The following is a 21508-nucleotide window of genomic DNA, read 5'->3' as shown; positions in this document are numbered from 1 at the left end:
TACCACATAAATGACATGTGTAAATTTTAAATTTACACCTCTGTAGTCCAGCCCCCTACCTATTGATGAACAACAAAAGTAGCATAGCATTGGTCCCAGTACTTAACCTACTGCCTCCAGCCCAAAACACAGCCATTTAATACAAATCCCTGTCCTCTGTCCCTCAGTTAACTTTGTATCATTGCTGTTTGTTACTTATACATTTATCCTGTGCACTTCATTTCTGCAAATAAGCCAAATACACATTGACTGCACATCCATTTTCCACCTTTTGTTACCTCATCAAAAAAACTGTCAAGTTAGACAGATAGAAATTTTCCCTCAGCAAATGAACACTGATTCTCCTTAAAATAAAAGCAAAGAACTGCAGACATTGGAAGTCTGAAATTAAAAAAAAAAAACCGCAACGACTGGAGAAACTCAGCAGTTCTGGCAGTATCTGTGGAGAGAGAGAAAAAAAAAATTAATTTTGAGTCCTCTGGACTTGAAGTGGTGATACTAATTTTCCTTTATTAGTCTATTATTGTCCAAGACGGTTTTGATATTTGTTTCTAAAGCTTTCTTACCACTGACATTAAGCTGACTACTTTATCACTGCCACATTTATTCTTTCCTCTCTTGCTGAATAAAGATCTAACTTTATCACGGGTGTAAAATCTTTAATCCTCCAGTCCTTTGCTGCCGTTCCTGTATCCGAGGAGAATTGGAAAATTGTAGCTGACACTTCAATTTTTAAACTCATTTTATTGTAACCAATGATGCATTTGATGTGAATCGAGAGATGTACCTACTTTACATACTTCCTACTTTAGTAATAACATCTTTATACATTGTCACCTCATCCGGTAACCTGACAAATTTCAAAACAAAAGCTTTGCATAGTCTTCTACCTTATAGACACTAGAAGTAAATGTGGTGGACAAAGAGAGCAAATTATTCCTGAAATGTGAGTGAAGGAATAATATCAGCCTACTGAACCTTCTGACCGCCTCCAGTGCCAGTATATCTTTCCTGGGATATCAGGCCTAAATCTGTTCTTCAGAAGATTTCTGAAGAAGGGTGCAGACTCGAAACATCAGCATTCCTGCTCCCGTGATACTTCTTGGCCTACGATGTTCATCCAGCTCTACACCTTGTTATCTCAGATTGTCCAGCATCGGCAGTTCCTACAATCTTTAACATAACGTGCTTTTTTTTTTACTCTATCATCCGAGATTACGTATACACATGTCTAGGTGAGGGATTTGAAACCACCATCTCCGAGTTCAAAAGCAAAGAGTGCAAACCCTGAGCCATTGTAGCTGTCCTAGCAACTTCATTACTATCTGCAGAATCTCTACCTGCTCACACACTGGAGTCTCTACAGCTAAATCCTTGTTTTGCTTTGTCTCCAATTCTTTCCAACATTCAAACATCTCACAAACGTTAATTCCTCCCCAATGATCTTCAAAGGTAGAAGTCATCGATTTCTGAGAAGAGATAACAGAAGTGTGAACACAATTGCAGCTATCATTTAAACACAACTTAAAACAGGCTGAAAACAGCAGCTGAGATAATGGGAACTGCAGATGCTGGAGATTCCAAGATAATAAAATGTGAGGCTGGATGAACACAGCAGGCCAAGCAGCATCTCAGGAGCACAAAAGCTGACGTTTCGGGCCTGGACCCTTCATCAGAGAGGGGGATGGGGGGAGGGAACTGGAATAAATAGGGAGAGAGGGGGAGGCGGACCGAAGATGGAGAGTAAAGAAGATAGGTGGAGAGGGTGTAGGTGGGGAGGTAGGGAGGGGATAGGTCAGTCCAGGGAAGACGGACAGGTCAAGGAGGTGGGATGAGGTTAGTAGGTAGCTGGGGGTGCGGCTTGGGGTGGGAGGAAGGGATGGGTGAGAGGAAGAACCGGTTAGGGAGGCAGAGACAGGTTGGACTGGTTTTGGGATGCAGTGGGTGGGGGGGAAGAGCTGGGCTGGTTGTGTGGTGCAGTGGGGGGAGGGGATGAACTGGGCTGGTTTAGGGATGCAGTGGGGGAAGGGGAGATTTTGAAACTGGTGAAGTCCACATTGATACCATATGGCTGCAGGGTTCCCAGGCGGAATATGAGTTGCTGTTCCTGCAACCTTCGGGTGGCATCATTGTGGCAGTGCAGGAGGCCCATGATGGACATGTCATCAAGAGAATGGGAGGGGGAGTGGAAATGGTTTGCGACTGGGAGGTGCAGTTGTTTGTTGCGAACTGAGCGGAGGTGTTCTGCAAAGCGGTCCCCAAGCCTCCGCTTGGTTTCCCCAATGTAGAGAAAGCCGCACCGGGTACAGTGGATGCAGTATATCACATTGGCAGATGTGCAGGTGAACCTCTGCTTAATGTGGAATGTCATCTTGGGGCCTGGGATGGGGGTGAGGGAGGAGGTGTGGGGACAAGTGTAGCATTTCCTGCGGTTGCAGGGGAAGGTGCCGGGTGTGGTGGGGTTGGAGGGCAGTGTGGAGCGAACAAGGGAGTCACGGAGAGAGTGGTCTCTCCGGAAAGCAGACAGGGGTGGGGATGGAAAAATGTCTTGGGTGGTGGGGTCGGATTGTAAATGGCGGAAGTGTCGGAGGATAATGCGTTGTATCCGGAGGTTGGTAGGGTGGTGTGTGAGAACGAGGGGGATCCTCTTGGGGCGGTTGTGGCGGGGGCGGGGTGTGAGGGATGTGTCGCGGGAAATGCGGGAGACGCGGTCAAGGGCGTTCTCAATCACCGTGGGGGGGAAGTTGCGGTCCTTAAAGACCTCATTGTTCCCCAACCCCGCACGGCCCGTTTCTATCTCCTTCCCAAAATCCACAAACCTGCCTGCCCTGGTCGACCCATCGTCTCAGCCTGCTCCTGCCCCACCGAACTCATCTCCACCTATCTGGACTCCATTTTCTCCCCTTTGGTCCAGGAACTCCCCACCTATGTCCGTGACACCACCCACGCCCTCCACCTCCTCCAGGACTTCCAATTCCCTGGCCCCCAACACCTCATATTCACCATGGACGTCCAGTCCCTGTACACCTGCATTCCGCATGGAGATGGCCTCAAGGCCCTCCGCTTCTTCCTGTCCCGCAGGCCCGACCAGGCCCCCTCCACCGACACTCTCATCCGCCTAGCGGAACTCGTCCTCACACTCAACAACTTCTCTTTTGACTCCTCCCACTTCCTACAGACTAAGGGGGTGGCCATGGGCACCCGCATGGGCCCCAGCTATGCCTGCCTCTTTGTAGGTTACGTGGAACAGTCCATCTTCCGCACCTACACAGGCCCCAAACCCCACCTCTTCCTCCGGTACATTGATGACTGTATCGGCGCCGCCTCTTGCTCCCCAGAGGAGCTCGAACAGTTCATCCACTTCACCAACACCTTCCACCCCAACCTTCAGTTCACCTGGGCCATCTCCAGCACATCCCTCACCTTCCTGGACCTCTCAGTCTCCATCTCAGGCAACCAGCTTGTAACTGATGTCCATTTCAAGCCCACCGACTCCCACAGCTACCTAGAATACACCTCCTCCCACCCACCCTCCTGCAAAAATTCCATCCCCTATTCCCAATTCCTCCGCCTCCGCCGCATCTGCTCCCACGATAAGACATTCCACTCCCGCACATCCCAGATGTCCAAGTTCTTTAAGGACCGCAACTTCCCCCCCACGGTGATTGAGAACGCCCTTGACCGCGTCTCCCGCATTTCCCGCGACACATCCCTCACACCCCGCCCCCGCCACAACCGCCCCAAGAGGATCCCCCTCGTTCTCACACACCACCCTACCAACCTCCGGATACAACGCATTATCCTCCGACACTTCCGCCATTTACAATCCGACCCCACCACCCAAGACATTTTTCCATCCCCACCCCTGTCTGCTTTCCGGAGAGACCACTCTCTCCGTGACTCCCTTGTTCGCTCCACACTGCCCTCCAACCCCACCACACCCGGCACCTTCCCCTGCAACCGCAGGAAATGCTACACTTGTCCCCACACCTCCTCCCTCACCCCCATCCCAGGCCCCAAGATGACATTCCACATTAAGCAGAGGTTCACCTGCACATCTGCCAATGTGATATACTGCATCCACTGTACCCGGTGCGGCTTTCTCTACATTGGGGAAACCAAGCGGAGGCTTGGGGACCGCTTTGCAGAACACCGCCGCTCAGTTCGCAACAAACAACTGCACCTCCCAGTCGCAAACCATTTCCACTCCCCCTCCCATTCTCTTGATGACATGTCCATCATGGGCCTCCTGCACTGCCACAATGATGCCACCCGAAGGTTGCAGGAACAGCAACTCATATTCCGCCTGGGAACCCTGCAGCCATATGGTATCAATGTGGACTTCACCAGTTTCAAAATCTCCCCTTCCCCCACTGCATCCCTAAACCAGCCCAGTTCATCCCCTCCCGTCCACTGCACCACACAACCAGCCCAGCTCTTCCCCCCCACCCACTGCATCCCAAAACCAGTCCAACCTGTCTCTGCCTCCCTAACCGGTTCTTCCTCTCACCCATCCCTTCCTCCCACCCCAAGCCGCACCCCCAGCTACCTACTAACCTCATCCCACCTCCTTGACCTGTCCGTCTTCCCTGGACTGACCTATCCCCTCCCTACCTCCCCACCTACACCCTCTCCACCTATCTTCTTTACTCTCCATCTTCGGTCCGCCTCCCCCTCTCTCCCTATTTATTCCAGTTCCCTCCCCCCATCCCCCTCTCTGATGAAGGGTCCAGGCCCGAAACGTCAGCTTTTGTGCTCCTGAGATGCTGCTTGGCCTGCTGTGTTCATCCAGCCTCACATTTTATTATCTTGAAAACAGCAGCTGTGCTCTTTGGTCAGTAGAAATCTTTTCTGGAAGCCAAACGTAAAATACTGTGACAGAGTGCCCTCTGCTGCATATACTACAGTATGTCTGTACAAAGTAATAGTACAGCTATGAAATGTGCTTAGTCTTAGCTTCAATGCATCAGGCTTGGTTTGAAAAATAACAGCAACTTAACACTGTACCTTGGTAGTAAGGCACAAATCTGCCAGCAGGTACAGGCTGTTAAAATGAATATGTTGTGAATCTACAGAAACTGCTGGTCAACTTACACCACCCCATAAATCACTTCATGCATACAACAGGTCATCCTTAAGACTTTCATTTATCTTTTAAGAACTTGTTGGATTGCCATAGGAAATAACCAATAAATTCATCATGACAACTTAACCTTATTATTGAAGTGTAGATTCATTTTTAAGATGATAATTGTGAAGGCAGTATTAATAAACTTTGCCATTCCAGAAAGGCAACAATTCATATGGTGTTCAAATAGTTGCCTGAAGTTTTAGTGGTTAAGAAGATGTGACAATTGTCCCATCATTCAGAGGTCCCAGATACCCTCTCCACACTATTATCAATTCACTATTCCAGCACAGAATTGGAGTTGAATGCAATGCCAGATGGCACAAGTTGTGACATGTCTAATACCAACAAGATCCAGCCCAGTATAAATTAGACCAAAAACTTCTCATAAGATCACAGGTAATGAAACAACACTGCCTGCACTTCACAACATAATTATTCTGACATGCAGTATTGTCTGGTGGATAAAGGATGCGATAAGGCACTAAAGAAATGGGGCTTTTCTTTCGAATTGTTGCATTATGTAGTAGGAAACAAATTAAAATGATTTGTCAAATAATTACGAAAACGATACGTTACTTGGTGATTAAAGAGGTTGATTATACCGAACTGAAAGTGAAATACTGCAGATGCTGGACATTGGAAATTAAAACAGGGAATGCTGGAGAAACTCAGCAACTCTGGCAGTTTCTATGCAGACAGAAACAGTTAAAATTTCAAGTCCAATATGATTCTTCTGAAGAGAAGACAAAGATGTTGCCAGACCTGCTGAGTTTCTCCAGCACTCTTATTATTTCTGATTACCAGCCCAGTGACCAGAATCAAATGTTTGGGAATCTTGAATGCACAGAAACTAGGATGGTTCAATCAATTGGAAAAATAATAAACAGTGCCATAATTTTTCACTCTCCTCCTCAGTCACTAGTGACAGCAATTCTCAGAGGGAGAAGCCACGCAAAACCATATGTCAATATTGACTGAGAACCATATTCATTTATATTTCAGGTCTTTACAGATCTTTCACTGAAAAATTTCACACAGATAAACAGGGGAAAAAGCACTTTTAAATGAAAGCCAGATATACAAGAGATCTGTAAGAAAACATGGACGATGCAGTTTTAATCATTACTTTATAACACACTATTTATCTCTCCCCACAATTAAATTTCCCTTGATAGATTCAAAAAGTTGACAGGCATGTAATAGTACATCAACAAGCATGAGGAATTCATAGCAATCAAAGTCCAGGATGCCTGCCTCTGCGCAGCCTACTCCCTTACAAAAGTTCTCCTAAAGCTTCTTGACTGTTGCAAAAGTATCATACAGCTTATTTGATATCCAATTTTGGATAAATGAACTTTCCACCAATTAAGCATTGGAAAGTCAAAAAGTCATGTTTTTAGTTCCCCCACCAACTCCACTCCCCAGCTACCAACTTGCTCTTGATCGTCAGCAAAGCAATGGAAGATGTTTTTGACAATGCTACCATGCCTCATTTTCTCAGCAACGAGCAGCTCACTGATGGTCTGTTTGGGTTCCAGCAGGGTCACTCTTCTTCTGAACTTATATAGCCTTGGCTGAAAACATAGCCAAAATTAAAAAAAAGAAAAAGAGTTAATGGCGAAGAAAGAAAGACTCCTCAACATCAAAGCAGCATCTGATGGAGTGCGGTATCAAAGACGCTGAGCAAAGCTGAGTCAATAGGGAAGTTAAAAACTGTGCACCGGTTAGAATCATGCCTAGCACAAAGGGAAGGCGACTGCAGTTGTCGAACATCAAACTCAGGAAGTGGTTTTAGGAATTCCTCTGGGAAGTGTCCTGGGACCAAACAAAGCTGCTTCATCATATGGTCAGAGATGGAGATGTTACTAGATCATTGCACAATGTTCAGTTGTACGTGCAACTCCTCAGATACTGAATTGCCTGTGTTCATACGTAGCAAAACAATAGTCAGACTTGAACAATTTAATGGATAGTGGTAAAAACAATTTCCAAGCAATGACCATGTCAAACCATCATCCTTTTACATTCACTGGCATTACCAGTGAATCCTCACCACAATCAAGGACACTGTTAACAGTGACTATAAACCAAAGTGGACAAGTCTATAAATACTTTGGTATCAGGTGCAGATCAGAGGTTGAAAATTCAAAAGGAGATTAACTCTCCTCTAGTCTTCCTAACATCTGCTTATCATCTAGAAGGCTATTATAATAACAAACCAATTAAAATCAATATAATTTTACCATTATCAATCAGGTAACTAACAAATCAACTGGGGGCCTTGTGTGCGCTTGTAAATAACTTGTTGTCTGTGCACATCTCTTGATGTGTTGATTGGTTTGTGACCAGCCAGAATGAAGAAAGTTTATTTGGGAAGACAAAGGCCCCTGTAAGTTGACAGAGATTTCAATCTCTTTAGGAATGCTTTGAGATCTTCCTTAAAGTGTTTCTGCTGTCTACTGCCATTACTGAGTTGTGAGTAGAACAGGTGCTTCAGGAGTCTAGAATCAGACACAGAAATAATATGTCCAAACCCATGGATACAGCATGAGGAAACTAACTAAACATTTGAAAAGTTAAGCTCCTTTTCCAAACAGCTCCCACAACACAAAGCCTTCTTTGTTGATTAAGTTCAATAGTGAGCTCCTGAAAAGGAACAACCATTTCTATATCTTAACAGCTTTCTCTAGAATAAAATAGACATAGATGATAAAATGCATCAGTGGCTGATGGAGAAAAAGGGTGTATGATGACCAGGATTTCAAATTGGAAACTAAAGGTCATTCTTTACTGGGCAGCAGTGGCCTCAATAACTCCACGTACGTCAGACAGTGGGAGAACCTACAGCAGGCACTCCCCAGAACTGCAGCAGTATCAACAATTGTGCCTTTGTAAGATATTCCACATGCTATTGCAAGACAAGTGGTCCAGCAGCAACCAACATACCCAGCATTAAAAATATCAAGCTCTAAAGTCAATTGCAACTTTCTAAAAGGCTCACCATCGTGGAAGAGAAAGAGTGTTCTCCAAAAACTGTTTCATTTAGCATAATGATTCCAGGCCTGACTTCCACTAGCAAGGTGCAACTTGGTGACTCCTTATTCCTTGAGAGGGTAGATGTTGAGATGATATTTCCACTGGTAGGTGAATCTCAAACTTGGCAGCATAGTTACAGAATAAGGGAGCACTCATTTAAAACTGAAAGAATTAAAGGAATTTCTTTATCCCGAGGGTCGTGAGTGTCTGGAATTCTCTACCCCAAAGTGTTGTGAAGGTTAAATCACTGGAAGTATTTATGGAAATAGTAGAAACTGCAAATGCTGGAGAATCTGAGATAACAAGGTGTAGAGCTGGATGAACACAGCAGGCCAAGCAGCAGAGGAGGAGGAGGAGGAAGAAGAGGAAGGGATGCGGCTTGGCCTGCTGTGTTCATCCAGCTCTACACCTTGTTATCTCAAGTATTTATGGAGGGTGATTCAAGTAAAGACATTTAGTGATGTCAAGAAGAAATTGGATGGGCACTTGAAAGAAATAAACATGCATGGTCATAGGAAGATAGCAGGGCAATGGAACTGACTGGGATTTCTCTACAGGTAGCCAATGTGCTAAATGGCCCCCTTCAATGCCATAGTTGCTCTATACCTTTTTTGAAATCAAGATAAATATTAGAAAGTTTCCTTCCTCTCTCAAATCATTTTGAGAAATCATTTCTTCAATAATAGCCATCAAATTAAAATGGGGCAGATTTAGATGTGCATGACAGAAATGTGGAGGTTGCTTAGGGAGCAATTGCTACAGGTACTGCGATAGGTTTGTCCCAATAAGGCAAGGAAGGGATGGTAAGGTGAAGGAACCTTGGATGACAAGGCACATGGAACATCTAGTCAAGAGGAAGGAGGAAGCTTAAGGCTGAGGAACCAAGGATTGGACAGGGCTCTAGGAGGTCCACAAGGTAGCCAGGAAGAAATTGAGAAATGGACTTAGGAGAGCTGGAAGGGGCTTTGAAAAAAACCGTGGCAGGTAGGATCAAGGAAAACCCATAGGCTTTCTATACTTATGTGAAGAAAAAGATGGCCAGAATGAGGGTAGGGCCAATCAGGGAGGGAACTTGTGTGCGGAGCCAAAGGAGGTAGGGGGTCCTTAATGAATACTTTGCTTCAGTATTCACCAGTGAGAGGGACCTTGACTTTTGTGAAGACAGCATGAAACAGGCAGATCTGCTCGAACAAGTTGATGTTAAAAAAGGAGGATGTGCTAGAAAGTTTGAAAAACAGGAGAACAGATAAGACCCCTGGGCCGGGTGCAATATACCCAAGGTTACTATGGGGAGTGAGGGAGGGGATTGCTGCCCCTTTGGAGATGATCTTTGCATCTTCACTCTCCATTGCAGTGGTACCAGATGATTGGAGGGTGGCAAATGTCATTCCCGTGTTCAAGAAAGGAAGAGGGATAATGTTGGGAATATCAGACTGGTCAGTCTTACTTCTGTGGTGGGCAAGTTACTGGCGAGGATTCTGAGAGATAGTGTTTATGATTTTTTAGGAAAGCACAGTTTGATTAGAAATAGTCAGGTCATGCCTCACATGCTTTAAATTCTTTGAGGATGTGATAAAACACATTGATGAACGTAGAGCAGTGAATGTGTGCATATGGATTTTAGCAAGGCATTTGATAACGGTTGCCCATGGTAGGGTCACTCAAAAAGGAAGGAGGCAGGGATTTTGGGAAATTTGGCTGTCTGGATACAAAACTGGCTGTCCAATAGGGGAGAGGCTGGTAGTCAATGGAAAGTATTCAGCCTGGAGCTTGGTGACCAGTGGTGTTTCCACAGGGATCTGTTCTGGGTCCTCTGCTCTATGTGATCTTTATAAATGACTTGGATGAGGAAGTGGAGGTGTCGGTTAGTAAGTTTGCCGATGCCACCAAGGTTGGCGGAGTTATGGACGGTGTGGAGGGCTGTTGTAGTTTGCAATGGGACATTGACGGGATACAGAGCTGGGCAAAGAAATGCCAGAAAAAATTCAACTCAAAAAAGTGTGAAGTGATTCATTTTGGAAGGTCAAATTTGAATGCAGACTACAGGGTTAATGGCAGGATTCCTGGCATTGTGGAGGAACAGAAGGATCTTGGAGTCCACGTCCACAGATCTCTCAAAATTGCTATCCAAGTTGGTAGGGCTGTAAAAGGTGGTGTATGGTGTGTTGGCTTTCATTGGCAGGTGAATTGAGTTTAAGAGCTGCGAGGTTATGCTGCAGGTCTATAAACCACTGGTTAGACCACACTTGGAACAAACACTGTTCAGTTCTGGTCAAGTCATTATAGGATGGATGTGGAAGCTTTTAGAGGGGGTGCAGAGGAGATTTATCAGGATGCTGCCTGGACTGGAGGGCAGATCTTATGAGGAAAGGCTGAGGGAGCCAGGGCTCTTTTCATTGGAGTGAAGAAGGATGGAGGTGACTTGATAGAGGTTTACAAAAAGATGAGGCGCATTGATAGATTGGATAGTCAGAGTTTTCGACTATTACGAGGGGGCATAATTTTAAGGTGATTGGAGGAAGATATGGGGGAAGATGTCAGAGGTAAGTTCTTTACACAGAGAGTGGTGGGGTGTGGAATTGGCTGCGAGCAGTGGTAATGGAGTCAGATACTTTAGAAACTTTTAAAGAGATTCTTGGATAGGCACATGGATGATACTATAATGTAGGGCATGTACAGTAGTTTCATCTTAGTAGGATAATAGGTTGGCAAAACATCTTGGGCCGAAGGGCCTGTACTGTGTGCTGTGCTGTTCTCTGTTATATGTTCTACGTATTATTTCTGAAGTCCCTAAAGCCGTTTACTGGGTTCCACACAAATTGCATTCAGATTATGATACTCAAACATCCTGTTTTTCTTGCCTAAACAAGCAATTAATTGTTATACTTTATATAAAGTGGCTTTCCATTTTAATGCCAAATAAAAATTTAAAATTTCCTTACTATGCTGGGCTGCTCCACTAAGCAAAATCTGCCAAAGCGTTCTGCTGCTTTTCTGCTTCTTACAATCAGCCGGAAATTTGAAGCTGTATGACAGCAAGTAGAGATGCAATGAAGATCTATGGCATGAGCTTACTAATGCTGAAGTATCAATTAACAATTAAACGTGTGTTGTACTGAGGTCTTGAGCAATACCCAGACTCAAATGATGAGGATGGTTTAAAAAAGTTCAGTAAGAAACATGGCTGAGAAAGATCCACTAAAATTTAGAAGGGTAAGGATAAATGTCCAGCAGTGCTTGAGATGCTGATGTCTCCAAAAGGTCATGTGTTTTGATGGTATAAAAGGTTCCTTGCCACATTTAAAGAAACTACAAAAAGACATTCAGACAAACAAATTAAACTTTTACACTCATACCACTGGATATCATGGAGATTATTAATAGATCTGCAATATGCAATGCACAAAGCAGAAAAGACCAGGACAAAATTTGGAAGTCTTATTGAGTATAAAATGGAGGAGCAGAACAGCCTGAGACCATACCTCATCTCAAAGTTTTTTTTTGGCAAAGCCAAGTGATAAGAGTGGTTGCAGCCAGAAAACCTAACAATGTGCAGAAGAGCTTTACAAAATATTTAATGAAGCAGGGAATTTAAAATCCAAAAGACTGTAAAAAAGCAGTTATATCAACAAATAAAATCTTCTCAAAATTAAGGTTTACAAACAAGAGGATTTCTTAAAGGATACAGTGCTCTTCGAATTAGAAAGAAAGTTAACTTCCCGTTTTAAGTAATGAGAAGTAGAAATTGAGAGAGTGCAGTAGTGACCAGAAAATGCCTTCTATAAAAATTCAAAGGTATGTATTTTTTTGAGGGGCTACCTGAGGACTCTTACCATGCAGCAAAAAAAAGCCTCATACTAATTAGTTAATGTAGCGAAAGTTTGCTTGTTTCCACGTATCAAAATTGCAATGATCAAGAGACAAAAAAGGGGAGGAGTGGTCCAGGGTAACTCTTTAAATTTTCCTTCTGTCTTGCAAGTAAAGGATAAGCCATGGCCCTAGTTCCCCCTACTGATTAAAATCCAGGACAAAGAATCATGGGACAAGAATTCTCGTCTTCATATGAATGTGGTGACATTACTCCAAGCAAGTTCCATAAGTGTTTGGAAGTAGTTGGGTGCGGCTGAGGTGCCAGAATTGATACACCCACCATTTCCAAACACACTGAGATCAGAAATAAACAAACAGACTACAAACATTAACCCTGTTGCACCTTTTATATGTACAGTATTAATTGGACAGAAATGCTACAAGGAAATCTTAATACTACTTACAATCCAAACAGCAGGTTCAAGTTTAAGCAATAGAATTCCTCACTGGATGATGATTGCTCCAACACTTACAACAGCAAATCTACTTGAATGTTATATCGAGACTTAATATAGTTATTTTGAAAAAAAAACTTCAGTCTCTGATGTGTCAAACCACTTCCTACTTCACTGAGCACCACCTCCTGTGACATTGCCACCTAATATGGAAAATGTCAACTTGTATCCACTCTTAAAAAGTGTTCCTCCACCCCAGTTCAAACTTATTTAAAAAGTCACACTGTTACTGCCAAAGAACACAAGCTTAATCTAAACCGTTTTGCCTTCCGGACATCAATCTTCTAACCATAAGCATGCTTATCGACAGCAACATCATCTTCCTGTTCTGTATAACCTCTGGCCTGAATCTTAGGATAGTAACATATCCTTCATTTTGCAAGAATGATCACACAAGCTTTTCTCTAAAGCTTAAAAACTTCAAAAATTTAATTTCGCAATTCTGATTCACAAGGCCCAAAATTACGTTTTAGGTCACTTTCTTAACTTTGACCTTATTTAAACAAATCTTTGAAGACACTTCTTCATTTCTCTTTATGGTGGTAACATACTTCTCAGAGAACTGCATCACCATGTTTGGTTTTGTTACAGCTGCTTGTACAGACTCGATTGCCAAAGACACACACGACTGATTAGCTGGTAATCAAACACTAGCCAGGCCCACTCTATTCACGGAACAGCAATAATCTGCATCCAAATAATTAATCAAATTCAAATACATGTATTGAAATTTACTGCAAGTGATGACGAGAAAAATGAGAATGTTGGCTCAATTCTTTTGAAAGAAATGCAATAGATTTTGTGCAGACTATTTGGAATTGGTCCTTGCTTAAACCACTATTCCAAGAAACTTTATTTAAAGGGTAAAAGGTTCCTGTACACGTTCATATATTTATAATAGCGAAATGCGCAGTGAAGCACATAGTGCAAAAACAACAAAACTGTCAGGCAAACAAACTGGTAAGCAGTGGTACTCTATTTCTGGCAGAATAACGACATTATGAAGCTTCCTGGTTTAACTGCCACAGTTTCAAATCCCCTGTACCCCATTTCGTAATTTCTTGATCTTGGTATGAATCCGTACACAAATACTTTGAATGCACCACATACATACATAGCACTTCACCTCATTAAAAAAAACGAGTTATGCCAGACTCCTTTCATGTACCTGTCAGCATATTATTCCACAGCTGATCTGATCGATCGTTGGCCATATCATCTTGACTGAAGGTGAAGGAATGAAGATGCAAGCACAGCTGGATTCATGATTTTCAGAAAATAGAACATGGCAAGTTAGAGCTCCAATACACTTTAATATTAGAGTGCAGGTTTCTGGCCATATTCACCCACATTTCAAGTAAAAAAAAAACATCATTTTTCTGGGGTACAGTAGAATACAGCACGATGGAAGAGCCTTTACAACTACTATACAGGTACATCTTTCTTACAGTTCACTGATGGCATGTGGGCCTTATTCTCTCAGTCTGCATTTATTATGCATCCCAACTTTCCCTTGAGAAGCTGGTGATCAGCCACCTTCTTCAACTGCTCCAGTCAATTTGGTGTACATACACCCACAATCCCCTTAGATAGTGGGTTCCAAGACGTTGACTCAATCACTGAAGAAACAACGATTATATTTCCAAATCTGAGTGGTGAGAGGCTTTGAGGGGAACTTGCAGGTGGTGGCGTTCCCATGTACTAGTTGCCCTTGTCCTTCTGAATGGAATTGGTCATAAGTTTGGGGGGTGCCAAATAAGAAACCCTGCTGGAATTTCTGCACTGTATTTGTAGATAGTGCATTTTGCTGCTCTTGAGCATCAGCGGTGGATGGACTGAAAGTTGTGGATAAGGTACCAATCAAGTGGGCTGCTTTGTCTAGGATGGTATCACGCTTGTTTAGTGTTAGTGTTATTGAAGCTACACCCATCCAGGCAGGTGGCAGCATTCCATCACACTCCTGACATGTGTCTTGCAAATGGTGGCCAGGCTTTCGGAGTCAGGAAGTGAATTATACTTGATGCCGGATTCCTAGCTGACTTTTCATAGCTACAGTACTCATACAGCTCAGTTTCTTGTCATGGTATCTCAAAACACAATAACAAGTTACATTTATATTGTGCTTGTAACATATTAAAATGTAACCAGGCACTTAGTGTTCAAAGCAAATTTAACAAAATAGCTAAATCTTCCAACAGAGTGGGAGCTCGTGTCAGTCACCAATTGGACACAAAACTACAAATAGAACAGATGTTTTAAAAAAATATACAAACTTCCAACGGAGGAACCACAAGAGCTTGCCCACTACAGAGGGAAAAGGGGTACAGGGAGGTATCTAGTCAAGTCAGGCCAAGGGTTGGGTTGGATTGTCATTGCAATGGAGTATGTTTGGGGGGGTTCAGTTGTACAGCCAATGAGGAATTATTAGACAGAGAAATCCTAGCCCAACTCCTGGGTAACAATCAAAGTAAGTATTTCGGAACTATGCAATGTCTCTGACTCAGACTCGGAGACATTTTGGAGGGTCCCAAGGAAGCAGTGGATTGGCCATTAGAAGTTCAAACTTCCTAGGCAGTTCTGACACAGGTCAGCACATTGAAACACCCACAGGGTCACGATAGGTGTCTTGGGCTACACAAGAACCAAACGAACTATGGATGTTGTTTCTTGGAATAGTGGCTTACACAAGAACAAATTCACAGGGCTCTTATAAAACTTGACCAATCAACACAAGGATTATTTTATGCTAAGTGATAAACATTTGCTCAAGGATGTAGGCTTTACAAAGCCTGGTAAAGGAGGAAAGAATGGTATAAAGACAGTGGTTTGGGAAGGGAAACCCAGAGCATAAAGACAATGCAGCCGAACACATGGACACCAAGGTGAAAGGTGGGAAACAAAAAGAATCAGAGGTGCCAGAGGCCAAAACTTGAAAAGCAGGGAGGATTGAGGGCTGAAGGAGATTAGAGATAAGAGAAAAGGACGGCAGGTCATGTTTGATTTGAAAACAAAGGGTGAGTCTTTTTTAAAGATTTAAGGCATTGTCAGATTGGGAACCAATGTATAGCGTAGGGATATAAAATAGCTTTCACACAATACAACATAAGATGCTGAGACCAGAATTTTGTCTGAACTCTCATTATGGGTGAGGATTTGAACAGATGGTGAGCTGAGGCAGGAACCGAGACCAGCCACATTACAAAATCAAACTGTTCACATTAGCAACAAGGATGAAAACTAGAGGACACAAATTTGAAGGGAATGGCAAAACGAATAAAGGTGACATGAGAATTTTTTTTTGTTTTATTCAGTAAGCGGTTATGATTTGGAATGCTCTACCCAAAAAGAAAAATGCAGACAAGTTCAGCTGGGGCTTTTGAGGGAGAATTAGATAAGTATTTGAAGGGAAAGAATTTGTAAACAGCTGTCATGCATTTGATGAGTCAAATAGCCTCCTACGTTGTAGTTGTTCTCAGATGATATTCTACGGTTCTTGAAGACAGCGGGCATACAGTCGGAAACTTTGCTCAGGATCAACTAGTATGCCAAAGTTGTAAAGTGTTGGGAGTAAGATGCGAGAGAACTCACCACTTCCTCTGGCAGCTCATTCCACACATGCACCGCTCTGCCCGAAAAAGTTGCCCCTTAGATCCCTTTTATATCTTTCCCCTCTCGCCTTAAAAACTTATGCCCTCTAGTTTTGCACTCTCCCACCCCAGGGAAAAGAGCTTGCTTGTTTATCGTATCCATGCCCCTCATGATTTTATAAGCCTCTATAATGTCATCCCTCAGCCTACAATGCTCCAGGGAAAATAGCCCCAGTCTATTTAGCCTCTCCTAATATTTAAAACATTTAAAAAGAACATGGAGGGAGGAAAAAGAGGAGGGGGTGTAGCACTACTAATGAGAGGGTATCACAGCTACAGAAGCTTCCATTGTCGAGGAAGATCTGCCTACTGAGTCAGTGTGGGTGGAAATTAGGAACAGCAAGGGAGTTGTCACCTCGTTAGGGGTTTACTACAGGCCCCCCAATAGCAGCAGGGAGATTGAAGAAAGCATAGGTCGACCGATTTTGGAAAAGTGTGGATGCAGTAGGGTTGTTGTAGTGGGTGACTTCAACTTTCCTAATATTGATTGGAACCTCCTTTGAGCAGAGATTTGAATGGAGCTGTTTTTGTAAGGTGTGTTCAGGAGGGTTTCCTAACGCAGTATGTTGACAGGCCGACGAGGGAAGAGGCCATTTTAGACTTGGTGCTCGGAAATGAGCCGGGGCAGGTATCAGATCTTGTGGTGGGAGAGCATTTTGGTGATATGACCATAACTGCCTCACATTCTACATAGCTATGGAGAAGGAGAGGATTAGGCAAAATGGGAGGATATTTATTTGGGGAAGTGGAAACTATGACGCGATTAGACATTAGTTAGGAAGGATGGACTGGGAGCAGTTGTTCCATGGTAAGGGAACTATAGACATGTGGAGACTGTTTAAGGAACAGTTGTTGCGAGTGATGAGTAAATATGTCCCTCCGAGACAGGCAAGAAGGGGTAAGATAAAGGAACCTTGGATGACGAGAGCGGTGGAGCTTCTTGAGAAAAGGAAGAAGGTAGCTTACATAAGGTGGAGGAAGCTAGGGTCAAGTTCAGCTAGAGAGGATTACAGGCAGGCAAGGAAGGAGCTCAAAAATGGTCAGAGGAGAGCCAGGAGGGGGCACGAGAAAGGCTTGGCAGAACGAATTAGGGAAAACACAAAGGCATTTTACACTTACGTGAGGAATAAGAGAATGGTCAAAGAAAGAGTAGGGCCGATCAGGGATAGCATAGGGAACTTGTGTGTGGAGTCTGAGGAGGTAGGGGAAGCCCTAAATGAGTTTTTTGCTTCTGTCTTTACGAAAGAAACAAAGTTTGTAGTGAATGAAACCTTTGAAGAGCAGGTGTGCATGCTGGAACGGATAGAGATAGAGGAAGCTGATGTGCTGAAAATTTTGTCAAACATTAAGACTGACAAGTTGCCAGGCCCGGAACAGATTTGTCCTTGGCTGGTTTGGGAAGCGAGAAATGCAATTGCTTTGCCACTTGCGAAGATCTTTGCATCCTCGCTCTCCACTGGAGTCGTACCTGAGGACTGGAGAGGCAAATGTAATTCCTCTCTTCAAGGAAATAGGGAAATCCCCAGAAATTACAGACCAGCAAGTCTCACGTCTGTCGTCTGCAAGGTGTTAGAAAGGATTCTGAGGGATAGGATTTATGACCATCTGGAAGAGCACGGCTTGATCAAATACAGTCAACACGGCTTTGTGAGGGGTAGGTCATGCCTCACAAACCTTAGAGTTTTTTGAGGATGTGACTAGAAAAGTTGATGATGATGGTCGAGCTGTGGATGTGGTGTATATGGACTTCAGTAAGGCATTTGATAAGGTTCCCCATGGTAGGTTCATTCAGAAGGTCAGGAGGAATGGCATACAGGGGAACTTAGCTGCCTGGATACAGAATTGGCTGGCCAACAGAAGACAGCGAGTGGTAGTAGAAGGAAAATATTCTGCCTGGAAATCAGTGGTGAGTGGGGTTCCACAGGGCTCTGTCCTTGGGCCTCTACTGTTTGTAATTTTTATTAATGACTTGGATGAGGGGATTGAAGGATGGGTCAGCAAGTATGCAGATGACACAAAGGTTGGAGGGGTCGTTGACAGTATAGAGGGCTGTTGTAGGCTGCAGCGGGACATTGACAGGATGCAGAGATGGGCTGAGAGGTGGCAGATGGAGTTCAACCTGGATAAATGCGACGTGATGCATTTTGGAAGGTCGAATTTGAAAGCTGAGCACAGGATTAAGGATAGGATTCTTGGCAGTGTGGAGGAACAGAGGGATCTTGGTGTGCAGATACATAGATCCCTTAAAATGGCCACCCAAGTGGACAGGGTTGTTAAGAAAGCATATGGTGTTTTGGCTTTCATTAACAGGGGGATTGAGTTTAAGAGTCCTGAGATCTTGTTGCAGCTCTATAAAACTTGGTTAGACTGCACTTGGAATACTGCGTCCAGTTCTGGTCGCCCTATTATAGGAAAGATGTGGATGCTTTGGAGAGGGTTCAGAGGAGGTTTACCAGGATGCTGCCTGGACTGGAGGGCTTATCTTATGAAGAGAGTTTGACTGAGCTCGGTCTCTTTTCATTGGAGAAAAGGAGGAGGAGGAGAGGAGACCTAATTGAGCTATACAAAGATAATGAGAGGCATAGATAGAGTTGATAGCAAGAGACTATTTCCCAGGGCAGAAATGGCTAGCACGAGGGGTCATAGTTTTAAGCTGGTTGGAGGAAAGTATAGAGGGGATGTTCGAGGCGGGTTCTTTACACGGAGTTGAGAGAGCATGGAATGCGTTGCCAGCAGCAGTTGTGGAAGCCAGGTCATTGGGGTCATTTAAGAGACTGCTGGACATGCATATGGTCACAGAAATTTGAGGGTGCATACATGAGGATCAATGGTCGGCACAACATCTTGGGCTGAAGGGCCTGTTCTGTGTTGTACTGTTCTATGTTCTACGTTCTAATAGTTCAAAACCCTCCAATCCTGGCAAAATACTTGTAAATCTTTTCTGAACCCTTTCTAGTTTCACAACATCATTCCTACACCTGGAAGACCAGAACTGCACGCAATACTCCACTAGTGGCCTAACTAATGTCCCATACAGCCATAACATGACCTCCCAACTCCGAGACTCAATGCACTGGCCAACAAAGACAAGCTTACCAAGCGCCTTCTTCACCATCGTATCTATCTGTAACTCCAAGGAACTATGAACCTGCACTCCAAGGTCTCTCTGTTCAGCAACACTCCCCAGGAACTTAACTTTAAGTCCTGCTCTGATGTGCCTTTTCAAAATGCAGCACTTCACATTGATCTAAATTCAATTCCACCTGCCACTCCTCAGCCCATTAGCTCATCTGATCAAGATCCGTTATATTCTGAAGTAAGCTCCTTTGCCATCCACTACACCTCCAATTTTAGTGTCACCTGCACAAGTGTTGTGCTGTCTCATACTCCAATTAATTTCAACTCATATTCTAGAGGCATCATTTCCATTCCCTTAACTATCATGATGCTGACCACTTTCCAGATACTTCCTTTCCAAGCTGCAATCCCCAAATTTCTCAATATTTCTTCATAACACAAAGCTTCAACAGGAAATATTGACTTGTGGCTTTTGTTTGCATTGCCTGCAGCATTTAAATGGGTGTCTCCTGTGTTTCAGTCTTGAAAAGTTACAGCTTCTGGATTATACTGAGGAATGCTCTGTTTAAATGGTGCTGTCATTAAACTACTGAAGGATAAACTGTTGCATTTAACAATGTGGATTTTACAACATGTATAGCCTAACCCAACATTTTGGGCAAGGCAAGCAGGATGGTACAATGTTCAGTAGTGTTCACTGCTTTTGGGAAACCCCATTTGAAATATACATTCTTAACAAGCTCCCAACCTCACTCTCTTCTCCAAACTAAAATACAAACCAGTCAAAAGTAAACACTCCAGATCCCTTACAGACCAGAACTTCAAAAGGAATAATAACTAAGAATATACATTAGAAAAGGGAATTTCCAAATGGATTTAGTTTATTCATTTTTCTGCTAGATCAGCAAGCAATGTAACAAAAATCTTTTGTTCATGTGTTTATCTTGGGCTTCAACAAGTGCGTGGTTTAAAACCTCCATAAATTGCACATTTGGTGATGGAATTTATAACATATTGCTCAATATTTGGAAAACATATCCAATGGCTTAACCAGCCAAAGTGAAACAAGGTGGCAAAACAATGACAGAAACACAGGTTTGACAAACAAGTCACTTGACTCGAAACATTAGCTCTTTAACTTTCAACAGATACTGCCAGGTCTGCTGTGTTTCTCCAGCATACTGTGTTTTTGTTTCAGATTTCCAGCGTCCACAATTCGGTGTGTTTATTTAAGAGAAATTTAGTAATGTTGTGAATAATATTTTATATATATAAAAATGTTCAATTATGCCTAAGTCATGAACTAATGACGACCCTATAGAAAGCTGCAATAAGGTCTCAAAATACTGTGCATAATACTGGGCTCTAACTAATGGGTAGGATATTAAAGCTCAAAGGATGTACAGCACAGATTTGACTGGACATTCAAGTATCAATACAAAGTTGGTGTGAAAAATTGTCCCTTTTTTCATTACAATGATAGAGCTTGCAGAGTGTTATGATACAAGCGCTTAAAATTATGAAAGGATATGATAGGGTAGATGGAAACAGTAGTAGAATCTGGAATAAGATTGTTAAAGTTACGAGATTGCCTTCAAATCTTTTAGAATGGAGAACAAAAGAATCTTCCTTACATGGAGCTCTACACGCTCACGGTATTAACCTTCAAGGTGAGCAGGTGAAGCAAAATAAAAAAAATCAACATTCAAGCTTGGAATGGATAGCTGAATGAAGAAAGAGATATTGAAGACATATTTAAACAGGATGGGGAAAACACGAGTTGCATTATTTGGGCTAAACAGACACTTTCTGCTTAGTGTCTCTTAGGTACTCCACTGAAATTTTCCCTTTGTGACGGGACAAATGTTGAGACTAAAGCCACAGTTGTCATATTCCCAGAGTCCATTGGGGTTTCTAACTTGCTAGAGGGACATGGCTGGTGGAGGTTTAACCGGAGAATCACCAGCTGGTAGTGGAATTGAACCCACGCTGTTGGCCTCACTCTGTACTGCAAACCAAGCTTTCATCCAATTGAGCTAATACCTGGAACCTTCTTTGAAAGGTCCTTAAAGTCAATGCCACAGGGTTCCTATTAGTTTAAGTAATTGCTCAGGAACAATTACAGGATTAAAAACCTACTCTAATTCTTGAGTAACTATTCTTAAAGTAGTCCCCCAACTCACCATTGAATTCTCCAGCTAAACATTGCAACTCCAACGCAACTGCCACCTATTCAAAACACAGCACCCTTCCCTGGTCCGATGTGACATTCCATTCCAATTATTCACCCC

At 43.3% G+C, this 21508-nt stretch overlaps 1 protein-coding gene across 2 annotated transcripts in view; it reads right to left on the bottom strand.

Annotated features, from left to right (window-relative positions):
• Window positions 1-21508, bottom strand: part of LOC125453359 (LIM and senescent cell antigen-like-containing domain protein 1) — a 123654-nt gene that overhangs the window by 87662 nt on the left and 14484 nt on the right. Inside the window, exon 1 of one of the 2 annotated variants that reach the window (XM_048532829.2) lies at window positions 12442-12563. The exons of the other annotated variant lie outside the window; for it this stretch is intronic. The gene's annotated coding sequence lies outside the window, so the exon portion shown is untranslated. Of the gene's footprint in view, window positions 1-12441; window positions 12564-21508 lie in introns of those variants that run through there. 2 annotated transcript variants of the gene reach the window in all.

The sequence above is a fragment of the Stegostoma tigrinum genome, chromosome 6, assembly GCF_030684315.1.
Source record: "Stegostoma tigrinum isolate sSteTig4 chromosome 6, sSteTig4.hap1, whole genome shotgun sequence".
In the NCBI taxonomy this organism is placed as follows: domain Eukaryota; kingdom Metazoa; phylum Chordata; class Chondrichthyes; order Orectolobiformes; family Stegostomatidae; genus Stegostoma; species Stegostoma tigrinum.
Note: the sequence above shows the minus strand (reverse complement) of the source record. Positions and strands in the feature narration are given on the sequence as shown.